The following is an 18,358-nucleotide window of genomic DNA, read 5'->3' on the forward strand; positions in this document are numbered from 1 at the left end:
GCAAAGTGTTTTGCTAATTTTAAGCCATTGGGATGACATTCTCATATAAAATAAATAGTTTAGAAATTGTTTTATTTCTTTTTATTTTGAGAAACTAAAGTAATCTTACTATGAGGAATTTAGAATGATAACAACTAAGGAGTTCAAGAACTCCTCACCTCCACGACATGATAACTCTTTCTAAATTACTTAAACTGCTGCTTTAATTCCTAAACAAACTACGGCTATTTAAGCAGACGGACTGTTTTGTTATGACTGTAGTTTTATTAGTACTCATCTCTTCATTCAGACATAAACCATTTCAGGAGCACATTTTCTTCATCTTTTTCAGACAATTCTTTTTCTTTTTTTTAGGAAACAAAGTAATTACCAGCAACATTAACTTCAGCAATTAGTAGTTGCTGATAATTATTGCAAAGGATATTTTGGAAGCAACAGTGAGCAAGGCACTGATTTAAGCCCCAAAGCAGCAGCAAATGGCATTTTACTGCTTATGTTTCCTCGGGGTCCGGCCAGGAGCCGCAGCCCACCCTACCCCCACTTCAAATTTATCCTGCTTTTCTTGCCTTTGAAAAGCCTGACACAACACAGCAGAGGAATGTTTCCTGAAGAGTATTCCAGGAGCTTGACTAGATCCAGCCCAGAAATCAAGAGGGGAAGCAAACTGTGGGCTTTTCAAACTCACGGGACAAGAGACTCTGCTTGTCTTTAAATGTTTCTTTCTCACATCTGAAGGGCTGAATATCCAGAGGTGTGTGGCTGGCACTTCTGTCCACACTCTAGAAATGTGATGCCCTCACCTGAGCCCAAGCAGATGAACTGGCAGGTGGGATTAGCCCACACTAACACAGCTCTAGAAACTTTATTTTTTTATTAATCATTTTTTAAAAGTAAGTGGCCAGAGCAATATGGTGGGTTATGTCGGATGAAACACACACTGGCTGTCAATCAAAAAGGGGGTGCTTTGGTCAGGAATAATCAGGGGTTTTGTTTCCAAAATTAATGAAGTGGCTGGAATAGCGAACATCTGCCAAGGGGACTCAAATCCCGAGCAGCTGTTGGAGCCCCAGGACTCTTCCCATGTAGGACAGCCTTGCTGGTAAGTGCTTCTCCCTGAGGTTTCTCTTGTGGTTGAAAGCTGGGACCGGCTGGGAGGCTGGGAAGTGAAAGGAGCATTCGGGAAGGTTTGGAGGGCAGGAGATTTGACACAGTCTGGCACCTGCATGCCACAAATGGCAGCCAGGCAGCCAGGGACCAGGATTTCTGCCCTATTCCAAGAGGGAATTAATCCAAGGGACACGATCCTCTTGTTACTGACTAAAGCATTTTTGCAATCAGAATTGAGGAAAATAGAACTGCTGTGAGTCTGTCAGTCAGTAACAAGTAATTTCTAAGGAAAAGCAAGGAGGTCAGCCCAGCACCAGAGAGCTGGAAATAGATTGTCCAGGTGGGCAGTTCTGTTCAATCAGAAGAGATATGGCAGCACACTCTCTAAACTTGGGTTTCTGGAGACAACTAGTTTTAATTTGGAGTCAGTTTGTGCTGCCGGGCCTTTTGTGTGCAGTTCCAGAGCCCCACATGTGCGGTACACCTTGGGAAAATGAAAAACCTTCGAGTTGACTTGTTTAGTCCCAGCACAAACATTACCATGAGAGACAGTGATTAAGGGAAGAGGAATTAAGTGGCTGCTGTATTACTAAATTTGTGATTTAGGTAGAACCCAAGTGGCTCTGCTAAGGACAGAGTCAGCTGGTTGTGATCACTTTGCTGCTGCATTTGTACATTGCCGAGCACACTGGAATTGTTTGCCTGAAGAGAAGAATTCTGTCTGTTGGGTTTTCAGCTTCCAGTTTCCACAGTAATTTAAAATGCAAACCTATTTTGACAGAATGGGCAGGATGAACTAAAGTGCCAAAGTCTGAAAGTGCCTTGGCTCTTAGTCTGAATTCCTGTTTCTATATTGAAAGGGCAAAGATACCTTTCACAAGCCCCTGACATTACCATTTTTAATCACTAGAAAAGTCCCTTTTCCAGTGAAATGCAACCACCTTTGAAAACAGATCTGTACAGACATAATCAATCCTGCTAAACACCAACACTCTGATCTCAACTGTATGCCTTTTTCAGCATTATATTGGGCTTGATACTTGATCCAGTATAGAAAAATCAAATGTGTGGCTAGAAAGAGGAAGGCACAATTTGGGCCAATGCTTTGCTCCAGGGAATCCAGACACTTTGTCCTCTCAGCATGAAAGGTCTCAGTGCATAAAAATCCCTTTGAGTAAAAGATCTCAGCATCTGCCTCACATAAATAAAGCGAGTTTCTAGTATCTGCCCCATGCCAGAGTAAAGGGCATTGCCCAGGAAGATTTTTTTTAAGCCAGGGAGAGTGTAAAACATCCAACACATGCACATAGAAGGAAAACCCACCTGATGGGTGGCTAAGTGAGCCACTCAGTCCTGTGCATTCCCCTGACAGAAAAGGTCATTGAGAGAAAGACATCTCTGAGCAAGGTCTCTTCCCGCCCTCCTGCAGAGCCTTGTAAAGACAGAGGATGGAAAAGAAACTAAAGTCTTTGTTGACCCTAACTTTACCGTGGCCCTTTTGCAGATTATGAGATGATACCTCTGAGTAGCCAAGGAAACAGAAATTGAAGAGCAGCAACTGTACAAGCTCACACACTCCCATCACATTTAGGGGGGCTCTTTGCTCCCAGCTTATCTTTACAACCAAATTTCACTCCTGGCCTAAGTGACTATGGAATATGACTGCTCCAAGTCCAGCAGTTTCATTAGAATTCTTTTTTCAGTCCCCAAAGCTATGGAGCTTGTCTCAAATCCTCAATTACATTATTTCCCCTGTCACCTTCAATCTGTCTGCAACCTCTTTGTGTGTCACCAGACCTCACTCTGAGTCCAGCTGATTCCCCTCCGAGTCCCTATCCCCCCACTGTGATGCTGCAGCATTTGTGTGGTTACAAACCATTCCTGGCTCCAGTTTTGTCCCTTAATGGACAGCCCTGGGCTTAGGGCAGCAGCACTGCAAAGGTGTCCCTGACATGCTCAGAATAAACCAAAGCTTGAGTTACTTTCTTCAATAAAATTATACTGAAAGCTGAACTATCAATTGGGACACTTTTGTTTTATTTCCTGCTCTGCCTCAAGCCTTAAACCTAATCTCCCTTGCCTAGAGCCAACTTTGAATCATCTAGAAATAGAGTATAAGGGTACTCATCATGTGACTGGAGCCACTGGCCAGTCCCCAAATTAGTTAAGATGCTCTGATTTAAAGCAATAGTACAGCTAATAACCATTTTTATCAGTGCTGATAGCAGGCTCAGAACTTACAAACCATAAAGTTCATTACACATTCACAAAACCTCTTTAAAAGGAGACCTAGATATAGCCTCAGATTTACATGCAGAGAAACTGAGGCAAAGTTTCCCCTCTGGTAGTGCTTGGGACAGAAACCAGATCGCACTCACCATCACGTCCTTTCCAGGCAGAGCAGAATTGAAATCCCAGAATTTTCCTCTGTGACCTCATTTTTTCCCTACAGCACACCGGGGGCTGTGAGACAGTGTGTTAATTTTTTTCCAAGTTACTTCTTTACAGGACACACAACACCTGAGCCACGTCCCCTTCCTACCTGTTGCTTCCAAAACGCTGCAACCAGACTCTGGCACTAGAGTTGGAGTATTTCCAGGAGCTCCCAGGGCATTGCTGTGCCACTACACCGGGCACCAAGGAACTAAACCAGAAGGAATAAGTCACTATGAATCCTGAGACAGAACCACTGGCAGAACTGAAGGCATCTAGAGAGATATTTATGGGGTGGCTCTGATTTTCTGGGAGTTGCACAGACACCACGTACACCAGAGGCTATGCCAAGGAACAGAGCCCATCTTTCAGCAAGTGGGATTTGTTTTTCCAGGCTATAGCTAAGAGGCTAGATTCTGGACTTATAAACTAGGGCTAAGAAGCTTAGGAGTGGCAACCAGGAATGCAAAGGAACATTCTGTGCCACGTGAGGGTCCAGTTTGGGCAAGACAGAAGCACCTGGTCCCCTACTTGTCATCCCAAATATTCCTGGGACAATAAACTGTGTTCTTCCCCTTTCTGCAATGAATTCCACACTGCTGTGACAATCTACCCTTAAAGGCAAGGAAGTGCCCAACCATCATCCTCCTCCTACCCACATTGCTGTCCTCTCCGAGATGCCAGTGAAAACAGAGACAACTATTTTAATATGGCCAAGGTAACAACAATCTCATTTAACTCATTTTCCTAGAGGGACTGGAGCCAATTGTGAAGGGAAGTATCTAATCTCATGAGAATGAAAGTGTTTGGAATTGGAACATCTTTCAAAAAACACCCCCAATTTTTGGCAGGGAAGGCTTCCCAAATCTAACACTACTTCACTCTTTAATCCATGCTCCAGCCTCATTTGGATGAGGATCCACATGTGAATGCTTCATCCAGCTTTGCCTAAGGCCAATTATTTTTGCACAAGTCTTGCTAAATTTCTGCCAAGCTGGTAGTGTGTTAAAAAGGAAAAAAATCAAAATATTTGCAACTCCTTCTACAAAACAGCCACGATGTTTTGGTGTTCTGTGACTGATGCTTTATTCATTATTCAGGATTATCTCTGCTTTCTTTTTTTTCTAAACACAATTTACCTGAAAGCAGCAAAGATCCCCAACCAATAGATCAGAAGAATGTCTCCAGTCTCCATAGAGACACCAGGAAAACACAGGATCATGTGAGTTGTACACAAGAAACCTATTCATACTGGAATGGGTGGTGTTCCAGGACGTTAAGTAATTTTGACAATCTGCCACTATCTCAGCCTGCAGGAAGCCCAAAGGGAGTTATTGATGCCATCACATTCTGATCTTTATTAATGGTTTCTAGACAGCCTTCATCATTTTGGGCTCCCCAATCCAAACCTGCAGATAGATCTTTGTAGAGTCATCCAAAAGAAACCAGGACCCCCATTTCCAGAGAGCCCAGTGGCTGAGTGTCCTACAGGAATTGCTCAAGTTTCCCCTCCTGACAGGCTGCAGAGAGCCAGGAGCTGCCAGCCAGAAGCCCAGTTATCCCAGTATGCTGGAGCAGTCCAGGACTTGCTCTTCACTTACCAGGTGTTGTGCTGCTGCAGATAAACTTGTGTTTAATTAATACAAGGACAAACAAGGAGAAACAGGGGCTCTGGGACTCAATAAATAACAGAGCATACCAAAATTAACTGTAGCATTCCTGCATCCACAGGTAAGGCCAGGATTTTCTTTGCCTAATGCTAAGGGAAGGACAGAGATGAAGAGCCTATAAATAGATTAATTCCTTCTAAACAAATTTACCCTCCTGAGGAGGAGGCAGAGGACCAACTGTGTGTGTGGAAGTCAGCCAAGGCAGGGTTTGGGGCTTGAAACACGGAGAAGTCTCTCTCCTATTTAAAGTGCCTAGTTTGGCTCCCTATGATGCTCTGTGTCATTCCTCAACCTTCCACAAAGTCATAGAATCCTTAGCTGTGTAAGAGCTCAGGAATCAATTTCATCACCAGAGCTGGAGAACTGTGCCATTCCCAGAAGGATTTGCTGCCTGTGTTGCTGCAGTTGGGTATTTCAACATCAGCTGGGAGGCAGCACCCAGCTCCAGGGGTTAGGGAATGTTGCAGAGGACATTCTGCATTGACAGTGGGGCTGCCTGCAGAGCACTCAGCTTCTTCAGGCCCACCTCAGTCAGAACTGCTCAGAACACTGAAACCTTCAGAGCAACCCTGGACTAAAAGGTTTGACCCTGAAGAACGACCTGGCTGTACCAGTGCTACTCTGGAAGCAAATCTGTCACACTCTAGATTGCTTAACAGCACTGAGGCACCTGCAGGAATCTGCAATCCATCAGGTTTTGCCACTGCTCAGCTCCAGGCTGTGCCTCACTTCCTTTCCCTGCAACGCAGACAGAGATTTTTGAGTAATCCCAGCTCCATGCAGAGACAGGCCCTGACCTCAGCCTCCAGATGAGACAAACCAGCCAGTGAAGAACAGGGAGGAATCAGCTCTAATTCCATTGCCATTCCCTGTAATTGGGATGTTCAAATACACGTAGCTGTTAAGACCCTGGTGCCAATAGTTAAGCCCCAGAGCTTTCAATGTGTTATCAGTGCAAGGGGGGAGTAGCACATCAAACAACTGGTATATGTGCCCAGTGTGTCCAATCCCCTTATTTAAGGAGCACCCCCTAGTCCCTTAACACAGTTGTCCCATCTTTCTGCTCATAGTCTCAGCTTTATGCTTGATCCTGAGCTGTTTTTCTTCTCACCATTACCTATTTCCTTGCCTGCTCTCACCAGTCCTTTTCCAATGGCATTCTGAAAGACTTCAATCCTTACTGCCATGGATCTTACAGCTGCTGGGAGCCTCGGGGCTGTCTCAGCTGATAACTGAGCAGTGTCTTTCACTCGGGGCTTAACACAGACTGCACAGATCCTCATCGTGTCTGCTTGCAAGGCAGAATTGTTCTCATTTGCCTTCCACCCATTTCAAAGATTTCCCAGGGTAGATAAAGTTCCACTTTCCTGCTAGAGGAAAAAACAGCAGCAACTGCAGAGTATCCTTAAGACAGAAAAGAAAGGTCCCTAGACTCAGCCTGAAAGCTTGTTCCTGCTCCCTGTCTGCCACCAATCTGCCATTAACATTTCTCCATATTCCAGAGATGCTCCTACTTAACTGCACTAATATTTTACATTTAAATTTTTCATGGCTTAGCTCCATTTTATGCTGTCATTTTGGGGTAACACCTTCCTTCCCCAGTCAGGACTTCATGTTCTGCTGTGAAAGTCTTCCAGCTATAAGGAAGAGAAGAAAAAAAAGATAAATAAACAGAAGGAAAGTTCATCTTCCCCTTTTCATAAGATGTCCAAGTCCTTGCACTTCCACCTGCAAGCAATAACAAGGGATCATTGTGCTAAGTGCCTTCTGCACTGTAAGAAGGGGACAGGACAGTCTAAGAGAGCTGTAATAGCTATGGTTGCTGCTTTTATTGTGTTAATAGCTCAATGTTAATCTCAGCACTTGAAAACAAAGTGTTTCAACTGTTAAAATAGGCAAGGCTAATGTAAAACAAGTTTATATAGGTTATAGTTGCACAATGTTGGCCTAGATGGATGCCATGAAGAAAAAAAGGTCTGAACTCTTATAGTGAGGGCATATTACTATAGATCATTCTTTATTATACAGAGCTCTTTTTTCTCAATTCTAAATTTCCCATTAATGTATTTTTAGCACTGAAAGAAAAAAGAATGTTCTAACAGTTTCTGAAGTCTTTCTAGCTCACACAAAATTTTATATTCATCAGCTATGATCCCTGGTGTAGGCAGAAAATCTCCTTATAAGCTACAGGGGTCGGGGAGCACTTGGAGACTCCTTAGTCTTAATCCATCTCTGTGTCCTATTCTGTACTTTGTGTATTAAAGAAAATCATGGTTTACCACAGATGTAGCTCTATGTCTAGAAGAATATTAATATAGAAGCATTTCAGTAGGTATGTATATTAACACATGGAACAAAGGTCAAGGCTTATGGAAAGTCTCCTACTAAGAGAGCAGAAAGAAATGATTCAGCTGCAGCTAGAGAATAAATCAAAATACACAATTTTTCATAGTAAGCCATGTTTCTTTTAAACTTATTGCTACTCCTTCATAGCCTGATAGTGATTAATAGTAATAAAGTAATTGCAGTGAGATGTTTCTGCAGACCTGAGTGTGAAAACCCCCATTGTTCCAGAATATTGGGATTGTGAACAGGATCCAGTTTTACAGATGATTCCTGTTCCATTGCCTGCAATGGGATCTTACTGATAGAGGATAAAGATCTGTCTTGTGACCCAGATAAGGCAAAGTTTGAGAATAATTACCAGCTAATTAGGTCTCCATGGGCCAACTGTTTTCTTGGTTGAAAAAGTAACTGGTTAACAATAAAGACCTGCATCCTTGAGAAAAGTTGCTCCTTTCAACTTAGTGTGGATTTTAATTTATTTTTAATATATCTATACTAAAGGCATGACAATGACGTCTTCATTCAGGCAAAGGGTGGTGACTGGCGTTGTACTGGTAAGCCACAACTGATTGCTGGGAAGGCAAAGAGCAGGTTAAAGAGTTTTCTGTCCCTAATTGTTCTCAGCAGAACTGGTATGGCCACATTCTCCAAGATGCTCCTGTGTGTAGGAGAACAAACAACTCTGCCATGTCCCAAAGGGCTCTCTGGGTCTGAGACACCACTTCAGGCAGAGAGCCTTTATTCCCCTCTTGCCCAGTTGTTATTCTGCACACACGAGTAACAGGAGATGTGCTGCCTGGCCCATGGGCTGGGATAAGTGGGGCTGGTTCTGTTTGGTTCCACAGGGCTTGGCCAGCCGATATTGGGAGGTACAGCAATGGGCAAAGGTTCACATGGGCAGCTGCTGCTTTCTGACCCCTCTGCAGGGATTTCTTGGGGTGATGTGCATCCGAGCAGGAGCATAGTGGGTAAAGGTGAGTGTTCCTGGGCTGGTGGTGGTTGTGAATGTGTGTCATAAACAAACACTTTCAACTCTAAAATGAGCATGCAAATAGAAGACGATGACAATCACAGACTCACAGAATAGCTTGGGTTGGAAGGGACCTTAAAGCTCACCTTGTTCCAGCCCCTGCCATTGGCATGGAACCTGCCAGTGTTACCAAAAACCAGACTGACCAGGAGTCCTGGACTCCCTGTGACCTTTTCACATCACACAGCAAACGTGGAGAACAGCTTGCAGGTCAGAGTGACAGTAATCCATAGTCCCTAACAGACTGCAGTGGGATCTCCAGAGCCTTGTTCCCCACTGGGTAAGGAGTCCCTGTATTAGTAGGGGAAGGTCAGCAGAGCTTCATTAGCTTATCAATACAGTTACCAAGTCCCCATTTTGGGAGCGTGCTCCCATAGGGGAGTGGCTGCTGACAGCCTGTCTGAGGCACTAATGACCCGGTCATTAACTGCTGAGTTTGAGAAGCCTGTTTGTCCAACTCAGGGCCATGTGTGCAGTAGAATAGACAGCAGCATAGGAATCCAGATGCTGGCTGGAGAGGCAAGAAAACAAATGTGCCTTTGGTGTGCTTCAGATGCCATGTTCAAACATTCAGACGGGGCTGCTGTGTTCTCAGAACAAACTGACCCTCCCTTTGCAAGTGTTAGGTCACAGACACGTGGGTTATTCATGTTAAAAGACAGGCAACACAACTCCTCCATAAAAGTCCACCAGACAGACACTTTAACCCCTGTAATCCCTTCCTGTGGTGTATGTGACGCCACATAGATTTATTAATTAAACCCTGTTATCTGGTGGCCACTGTCAATTAAGTGTTTCCTTGTAACGCGCATAACGAGGACTCATTCATTAGTAAATGTTTCCATTACATTTAAGGCTGTGAGTCTCTCTGAGCACTCATCTTCCCCAAAAAGAGGTACTGAATTGGCTGTGGTTTGAGATTCTGGGTGAAGGGAGGGGAGAGAGAAGTAAAAAACAGGAGGGATAATGGATCTGCTGCTAAACTGAACAATTAATTAATTTAATTGCTGTGCCCTGTGAAGGCACAGTGCTGTCTGCAAAGAACTCTGTTTCAGGAGACAGATGCAATTCTTGCTGTGCCACTTGCCACTTGCACTGTGACCTCAGGAAAGTTGTGGCACACCTTTTTTGTTGCTGTTCTCTGCTTTGACAGCTCTCTGGAGAATTCTGTATACAGATGAAAAGGAACAACCTCATATGCAGGGTCTGCATCTTGATCAATGCCTCTGGAATGAGCTCTCACTGAATAATATGACCCAATAATTCATTGCAAAATGTACTGACACTCTGCTAAAACTACCAGCTCCCTGAGTTCTGTTACTAGAAATAGTCACATCTCTGCCTGATAAACTCTGACTGCTGAGAAACTAAAGTGCTAAAAGACTGAACAAAAAAAGCTTTCAGGCAGTATCTGTAATAATAAAATCTTCATGATTTTAAATGAGTACTAAAAGTCCCTTCAGACCTGATATGATGTCTAGATCATTGGATTTCGGTGAAATGGATCTAACAGAATAATTAATCCACTCGGAATGTTAGACAGAGTTCTTTCCAGCAGCTGCCTCGAGAGAAAGAGGGAAAGGACTAACTGAATCCAAGGCTTTTAAGTGCATTCCTGTCAGTCGTGCTGGAGCAGCTGCTGGGAGATGGAGTTTCAGTTCCACCTTCTGGCAAAATTTGCAGTTGCAAGTTTCTTTTAAAAACAGGATTTAAATTAAAAATATGTAATTTCAATTAATCCATGACTGGGTTAGGGTTCATTCTGAATAAAGCTCAAAGGTAAATATGTCAGGCAAATCACAAAGTCTGCATGCCAAGGAAAAAAGTAATTAAAGCATATAGGGAAGTAATGACAAATAGTCAAAGAAATTATACTCAGCCAGTAACTTGTTGGCTGATTTAGCCCTCACAACTACATTTTTATTGCTGCAGTGTTGTTAGGTCTTTGTACAGTGATCTCAAGGCTTTAAATTTATTACACTGGCAAAAGGAAGGAAAACCTCTTGTAAAGATTCATTAGCTGCCAGAGAGCCTGGAAAAAGATGGGAGTGGAAATTTGGCTGTCAGGCTGAGAAGGTCCAGTGTGGTGTCCCTGTGCTGTTGGAGTGCTGCAGCACGGTGTTGGATGCCAGAACTGGGGAGTGGGGTCGGCAGAAAATCCTGAGAGAATCCCACAGCAAAGATTTGAGTCAGATGTTCCCCTTCTCCCAGGTCCTCTGCAGTCAGACTGAGGGAGCTGTGACTGTGGAGCACATGGAAAAGGCAACCTTATCGAATCAAAATCACTGGGAAAAAGAGACGATGCCATCTGGCTCCTCCGGAGAGAGCTGCAGACCATGCTGGCACTACCTCAGGCAGGCTGTGCACTCATCCTTCCCCACACATTCCTGGGACATTTCTAATCATAACTGTGAACGGCATCCCGCGGGGCCTTTCTGGGATCAGGTTCCCCTCTACAAGTGTCAAATCCTGTGTTTGAAGGCAGCAGAGCTCCCACTAGCATCCATTGAAACATAGCCTGCCTCACTGCCATCAGAACTGCTATTTCACGGAGGGACCATTTACAAAGTTTTTAATATAACATAATTTACACTTTCAGAGTATATATTCAAAGCTGCAATTTTTTAGGAATTCAGCAAAAGACAGGAAAGGAAAAAATAACATATTCCTTGTCCTGTCTTCTGGATTGTTCTAGTGTAACAAGTGTATATAATCAATTATGGAGAGCAAAAAATAGCATTATTTTTAAGAAGCCCACTTTACTTTTCTGTCTTTTTAGTGTTAGTGTGTTCACGTAATTCAGCCTGGATTGAAGTGATAACAAGTAACTCAGCACATGGCCCTGTCTGCTCAGTTTATTATCGTGCATTCCTATCTGACTATCTAATCTAAGATGTTTCTAAAGGACCCATCACCAAAATATTTAAGTGCTGCCACAGGATCTAATTACTAATCTTCAGGAAGAAATACTGGCTTTGCTGCAGATTTGAAATAGAACCCCCTTAAATCTTTCTGAAGGTTGAAAAGCAAACGTATAAAACATAAAACTGCCTTTCCTTGTACATTTCTGGGAACACTGGATGCAGAATGCAACACAAAACTATTGTTCTATCAGAAACCAAGGTGTTGTTTCACACTGCACGAGACCATGAGTCATTAATACTGAGCTGTACCACGGCCAAAGAATGGTCTATACTGGCCTGTGCTCTTCATCACTCTCTTTATTGGTTGGCTTTTCTTCAAGCTTGTTTCCACAGTCTTTGAGTGCCCTGCAAGTAGTTGTGTAGCTCATTCTCCAGCACTCACAGATCAGGCAGCATTATCCTTTTTTTTTTACATGTGGGGAATTGAAGGCAAAGATGAAGGATGAGATTTGTCTAGGGAAATAAGAGTGATTTTCACGGCAGCGTTCCAAGTGTAACCAGATGTCTTGTGTCATAGTCCTTCCCTGCAGGAGCTTTGCTCATCTAAATAGAGCATTTCTCCTTCTCTCCTGACAAGCCAAGGACAGGCTCACCAGCTGAACCAAATAAAATCACAGCCAAAGTCTGCATCCTTCTGCTCAAAGGAGTTATGAAAACACTTGGGGAGCAATAGGCTCACAGTAACAGTGTTGGATAGAAAACACCATAAAAAATTGGGGAATAGAAGACTAGGGAATGAGCCTGGGATAAGTATTTTATACTTGTTATAGAAACCATCTTGCCTAAATCTAGGTCATTCCTTCCTTCTGTTCCTAAGTCACTACCAGCCTTATCCTCAGTTCCTGCCTATCAGGAATATCAGGACTATCCCGAATATCCATGTTTCTGGATAGTTCTTCATCACAGACAGGAACAGCCTCATGAGTCACATTCTTGTGTCCCAGAAAGTAGGGAAGACAATAATGGTCTTCCCTCCAATTTAGTCCACACAGGACTCAGCTCTGTTTGATTTCCATCAGTCAAAGTATGATATTCCTAAAAGCACTGGAAAACATTGGCTGGGCACAGGCTGATTTAGGGTTTGGGAGGACAGGTCAGTTTATAGCCATACATTTGAGCTGAAAAGGAAACCATTAGAGCCAATTCCATTGTAACTGACCTGCACTGTAGTGTTACTGGTGTAACTGTGTTTCTAAACAAATGTCCACAGACAGGGCTACCCAGGCTCATGGAACAACCATCAGCCACTCCATGGACAGAAGTACAGACCATGTGTTTTGAACCTTCTCAGCCCAGCCTTCTCATTCCTTTTTCCAGTCACCCTCCTACCGAGCAATGGCAGCACATTCATGGAATTGAGGCACGTACCATAAAGTAATCCACTGGCTCAATGCACTGCTCTGGTTGGTAATTCTGGTGAAACAGCATCTTTAGAAAACCATCCACAAAGCCTTCATGTGATGGCACCTGTAACACAGAATTCACAAGTCTGCTGAGGTATGCCACTGCAACATCAAAGTTTTATATTTAATCTGAATGCATTCAGCTCTAGCATCTAAGGGCTGTTTGGCATTTTATTTGTAATACTTCTACTTGTTATTTTGTTTTGTAGTGTATTTAGTTGGGGTTTTTTAAAGTGCTTCTACTAGGCTGGTACCCAGTTGGGATAAACATCCTTTGTGCAGGATGTTGAATTGAATCCCTGTGCAATAAAAATGGTCCCTTTCACCAAGATCTAATGTTATTCCTTTTCTCTGGGGCACCCTCAGAGATGATGAAGACCCTTTCCTCCCCTGCCACGTCCTGGGCAGAAGTCAGACAGAATACTGTTACCCTGCACATGCCTTGGGAAAGCTGCCTGCCTGCTTCATACTGGGTGGTTTGCATGGTGCAGTGAAGGGGCTGGAATGAGCACCAATAACACTCCTCTTCCTCCCTATATTCTCCTATAATTATAGAACTCATTATATTTGTTACTTTAAAACCACTAAAATATAAAGCAGTCTCAGCCTAGAAGCATTCATGCTGGGAAGGACAAAAGAATTTTAATGACACCGTAGCATAAACTATCATTAAAAAAAAAAAAAGAAAACAAATAGATGTACAAAGCTTAAGAAATCACTTAGACCCAGCACTAAGAGGAGATGGGGAGGTAGTGTTGTCCTAAAGGTGAGGAAACAGAAGTGCTTGCAGCCAGTACCAGAGGGACCTTCAGCTCCCGAGTTTGGAGCTGCCAGACCTGAGCCCCTCTGACTTCTGAGTCCTTCCCCACGCGGAGCTCGTTCAGAAAGCCAAGCCCACGATCTCCCTTTAAAGACACTCTCCTGCTCCGTGCGCCTCACCCACTGTCCCGCCTCTGCTCTCCTGCCACGCCAGCGTCCGAGCTCAGCTCTGGAATTACCAGCGTTACCAGCAGCAGTGTAGGAGAGCTGGGATGGGGCTGGATGCCGAGTGTCAAAACGACAGGGAACAGCAGGGGGAGGTATCAGGCCAGGAAAACCAAGGATATGCGGCTAACCCGGAGAAACTCCTGCCTTGTGCTTCTAGACAAGAGAACCACTAAGGTCGCTTTGGTCTCATGTCTCCACTGTGGGACACAGTGGGCCCAAGGAAGAGGCTTTAGAGGTGACAGGCAGAGACAGCCTTTGTGCCCTGCTCAACTGCACAGCTGTGCACATCTGTGAGCTCTCGGAACGACAGAGGCACTGGAGGGACAGGGAAATGTTTTGCCCTGTGGGTGTATTTGTAAGTGCTGCTGACCTCTCATGTCTAAGGGAGAAAGGCAGGGATGCCACGTGCATCTTGGGAAGAGGATGTGCTCTCACCCTCCCAAGACATGGGTACTCTCAACAGCCAAAGGTTCCAAAGAACACATCTGGAATCACTTTCAACAGCATCTGGAAGCTGTCATGAGCTGCAATGAGACACAGTTGTTTAATTATTCCATATCCTTTGCCACTGTTAAGTTGTCAGTGGCAATTCAACCTCCTCGGCATAGCTCCCAGCATACCAGCCCTCGGGGCCTCTCGTCACATGGAACACTTGTGATGGCACAGGAGCATCAGCTTCACCTTCTGCCCTGCCCTGATGGTGTCCAGCACAAGGAAGCAACTACGGCAAGTTCACTCTTACAGCAAGAGGAATGAAATTAAAAGGAAAAACTCTTACACCCTGGAAGAGCCCAGAACAACACTATAACAGAATCATAGAATATAAGCGGGAAAGGACCCACAAGGATAATACAACCCAGCTCTTAGCCCTGCACAGGACACCCCTAAGAATCAGATAATTAATCTGTGAGAGGAGAGAAAGGTTCAGTCATAATTTATCTCACCACCAGACACAAATGAAGATTTCATTCTCAATATCAATCCCTTCTTTCATGAGAAATCCATCAAAAATCAATTTGCAGCAGCTGTATAGCTAACATTCTCTTGTGACAAATGCTGGAAGAGGAAAGGAGTATGAAAGTACCCAGGACAGATTTCTATTTCATCGTTATACTCCCTGTATCTCGTGCTCTCTTACCAGTGTAGAACAGATGGATTTTTCATGGAAGATGCTCCTTTTTGTTTCTCTGTTTCTTTACCAACAACTTTGCCGCTGGCAGTGAAGGAGTTAAGCAGACTGTACTGTGCATTTTATTCATAGCACAAAGGGAGAGGGCTAAGAAGTCTTGCTGATTATCCCAGTGCTGAACTTTAAAAGCTTTTAAAGCTGAACTTCCTCTGTAATCGTTTGCACCTTCCCTTTTTGCCTCCAGCAATGCTGTGAGGTCACCGTCTTGACCCAGGGTGGATGGGATTAGAGCTGGAGGGAGGCTGATGCCTACCCTCAGCTCAGTGTTTCAGAGTGGGATGGTGCTCCCTGTGCTAACAGGAAGCAGAGAAACGTGAGAAAAAAATAAAATAAAAATAATAGAAACCAAATAAGGATGTTGAAAAGTTCTGGGGCAAAGAGGAAACATTAAAGTACATGGGATATAAAAGGATAGAGTGCACTCACACAGCAGTGGCTCCGGGGGCATGAGCGAGACATATGGAAAATGCAAAGGAATGACAGAGAAATCACTAAACCAGAACCAAATTCCAAAGGATACATCTAAGAGTTCAGCTCATGCTGCAATAAACAGCCAGATGGCTGCGTATCCCAGAGAGACGCTGCTGGGAAAGGAAATGGAGAGGGAAGGAGGGGGCGAGCAGGGTCAGCTGCACATGATTCTTCCATTCCCAGTGAAAGAGGAAAAGGAAATGTAGATTAAGAGGTGTCTTCAAGGCCCCAGCACTGGCTGAGCCAGCACAGGAGGCAGAAGAAGCCAAAGAATGTCTTTGAACGTCTTGTGCTCACATATGTTTCTTGCCCTCTTCCTTCTCATTCTCCCCCACCATTCCAGCTCCCTCTTCCCTGCACACCAGCCATTCCTCCATTCCTGACAGTCCCTCTGCAATTTTTCAGAGGCCCAGAGCAAGAGCTGGTTTCTAGCATCCTAAGCTCTGTATCAGGGGCTCATGCCCTGCCTTCTTTTGGAGCTCCTGAGCAGAATCTGCCTCAGGTCACCCAGGGAAAGCAGTGAGACAAGGCTTTATTCTTACAAAGAGTGCTCTCTGCCATCCCCAAAGATCCACAGGATCTCCCAGACTCATTTTTGCCATAAAAACAGGAAAACCCAGCTCCTCTATTAATACAGCAATGCAGGCTGGAGTTCCCACACCAGGACAGTTGTGGAAAATAATATTAATTTCAGATTACATCAATTAGCTCAAAAGCAGGACATCTTGTAGCTGTCTTTGTGATCACTGTGTGATCTTGCATTAGTTAGCCTGTGTCTCAATCTCCTCAGTTCTGAAACAGGGAAGAATGCTGACCTTGCATTGTACAGGACCCCAAGATTTTGTATTGAAAACAGGAAAACAGTTTAAAGAAGCATTATCGGAAGAATCAGGTGCTATTACTGCCTTCTCTAAACAAGATTTTAAAAGCTTTGGTGCTTCAAGCAGTTATGAAGGTAGGAAACATCAGTGAATTTCAAAGAAGGGGTTTATTGTTTGGGTTTTTACTGGGCTCCTTTTCTGGCTTGGGCTGCAATGTTCCATAGTGAATATGCATTATTTTTTCCTATTCAGCTAAGATGCATCAAAGACAAGCTCCCACTGAAGGCAGAGAGATAAGAGAGTGTTCTTGACTCATCCTTTAGTGGTTCATAGACAGCCCTGACCCACTGGGTGAAGAGCAGCAGCAGGAAACGCAAAACCTAGTGCCTCAGACAACTGGCAAAACAAAAGCAAATAAAATAGAAAAACCCCCACAATATTGTTCTGTTCTGCTTTGATAAAGCTCTTTTTCATTGAATATTACTGTATTATCTGTACTCAATTGTACCTGTACAACTGTACAATTGAGTCTTCAATTAAAATTAAACTACTCTGGGAAACGAGAGAGCTCAGTTACTCAGAAAGAGACTTTCTAAAAGGCAGAAAATGTTTGGACATTAAATCAACGATAACCAGGTTCTTTTACTTCTCTCTTCAGCTGGACGTGCCAAACTCTAGTTCATGTGGAATAAATCCAGAAAGCTGAGTGTCCCACATACAAATAAAGATTCCAAGCACTCCTGGGAAGCCAGTTCAGGCTGTGCAGCCTTAGGTCTCCCCTCTGCTCCACCATTGAGCTGCCAGACTGCCTAAACCCAGGCCAAGGAGATTTGAGCAGCTTATGGAATGGAAAATAGAAGAAGCAGCATGGTATTATCACTGGGAATGCCAGTGGGACTCCTGGAGAAAACAGTACCAGAAACCATTCCTCAAGACCTATTTCCATTCCAGCTGTAAAGGGCTGACAGTTTGTTCTGCCCAGGAATACTAAACTGTGAGACATGTGACCTGTTTGCAAAGGCTCTCAAGTGGAGTGAGACACAAAAACCAGGTTGCAGGTTGCACTCCATTCACCACTCTGGAAGGTTAATACACCAGGCTGATTTATGCAAGCTTTAAAAAAAGTAATATATTCAGAAAAGGGAAAACTAGACTGGTTTTGCTTTTTTCCTTTTTCTTCTGTATGCCAACCACTTCAGGTTGAATAAGGAATTATTTCTTCTAAGTTTTTAATTTTAGCATCACTGTTTGTAAATTATTTTCCCTTTTACATGTTTGGCTTTAGAAGGAGATTAAAGTCTACTATGAGGAATGTGTTGCTCATACTTCTGTTCCCGAGTGTCTGACTGACAAGGTGCTTTGAGAAGTCAGCATTTTTAGGGCTGTGTGCTTTCATCTGTTTTAGAACCTGCTGACTAAGTAGGGGTATAAAGACATTGGGGTGGAGGGGCTGGCTCAAGCAGGAGGGAGACAACTGACTTCCACAACACCTTGCTAAAGGATCCTTTCACACTAATAATGCTGCAGATGCTTTCCCCATCCCTTCCACCCCATGAGCAAGAGCTGAATATTAAAAGAATGGTTTCATGAATAAAATAGTAAACCAAATCCTGCAAATTTTATAGATTATCTTTAGTAAGTCATTGTGGTAACTCATCCATAGAAAACCAATTTGCTTTTCCTCCTTGTCTTTTGAGGCTGTGTTTCTCTGGTGACTCATGTGACCCACTCAGCATCTCCCGACAGGGATTTCTGTGTCTCTGAACACCCCCACAGTGAGAAAATCAGTGGCTGAATCCTGGGACACAAGCCTTGGCCACCACTCTCATTTCCCCTCAGATCACTCCTGGCACCTCGAGGAGCAGGAGGCCTTTTTCTCTGAGTGGCTCAGATTCCAGAGCCCTGGAGCAACAGAAATTGAAATGCACTGTCCAGAAAGATTTAATAAAATAGTCTTTCAGCCACAAAGATGGGCAC

General features: G+C 43.9%; 1 long non-coding RNA gene across 1 annotated transcript in view; it reads left to right on the forward strand.

Moving 5' to 3' along the window:
* The first annotated feature begins 696 nt into the window (after nt 1–696).
* The window catches only part of LOC135285401 (uncharacterized), a 32,110-nt gene continuing 14,448 nt past the window's right edge, over nt 697–18,358 (forward strand). The window contains exon 1 of the long non-coding RNA XR_010350254.1: nt 697–1,099. This is a non-coding gene — a long non-coding RNA (uncharacterized LOC135285401). The remainder of the gene's footprint in view (nt 1,100–18,358) is intronic.

This window comes from Passer domesticus, chromosome 23 (genome assembly GCF_036417665.1).
Source record: "Passer domesticus isolate bPasDom1 chromosome 23, bPasDom1.hap1, whole genome shotgun sequence".
In the NCBI taxonomy this organism is placed as follows: Eukaryota; Metazoa; Chordata; class Aves; order Passeriformes; family Passeridae; genus Passer; species Passer domesticus.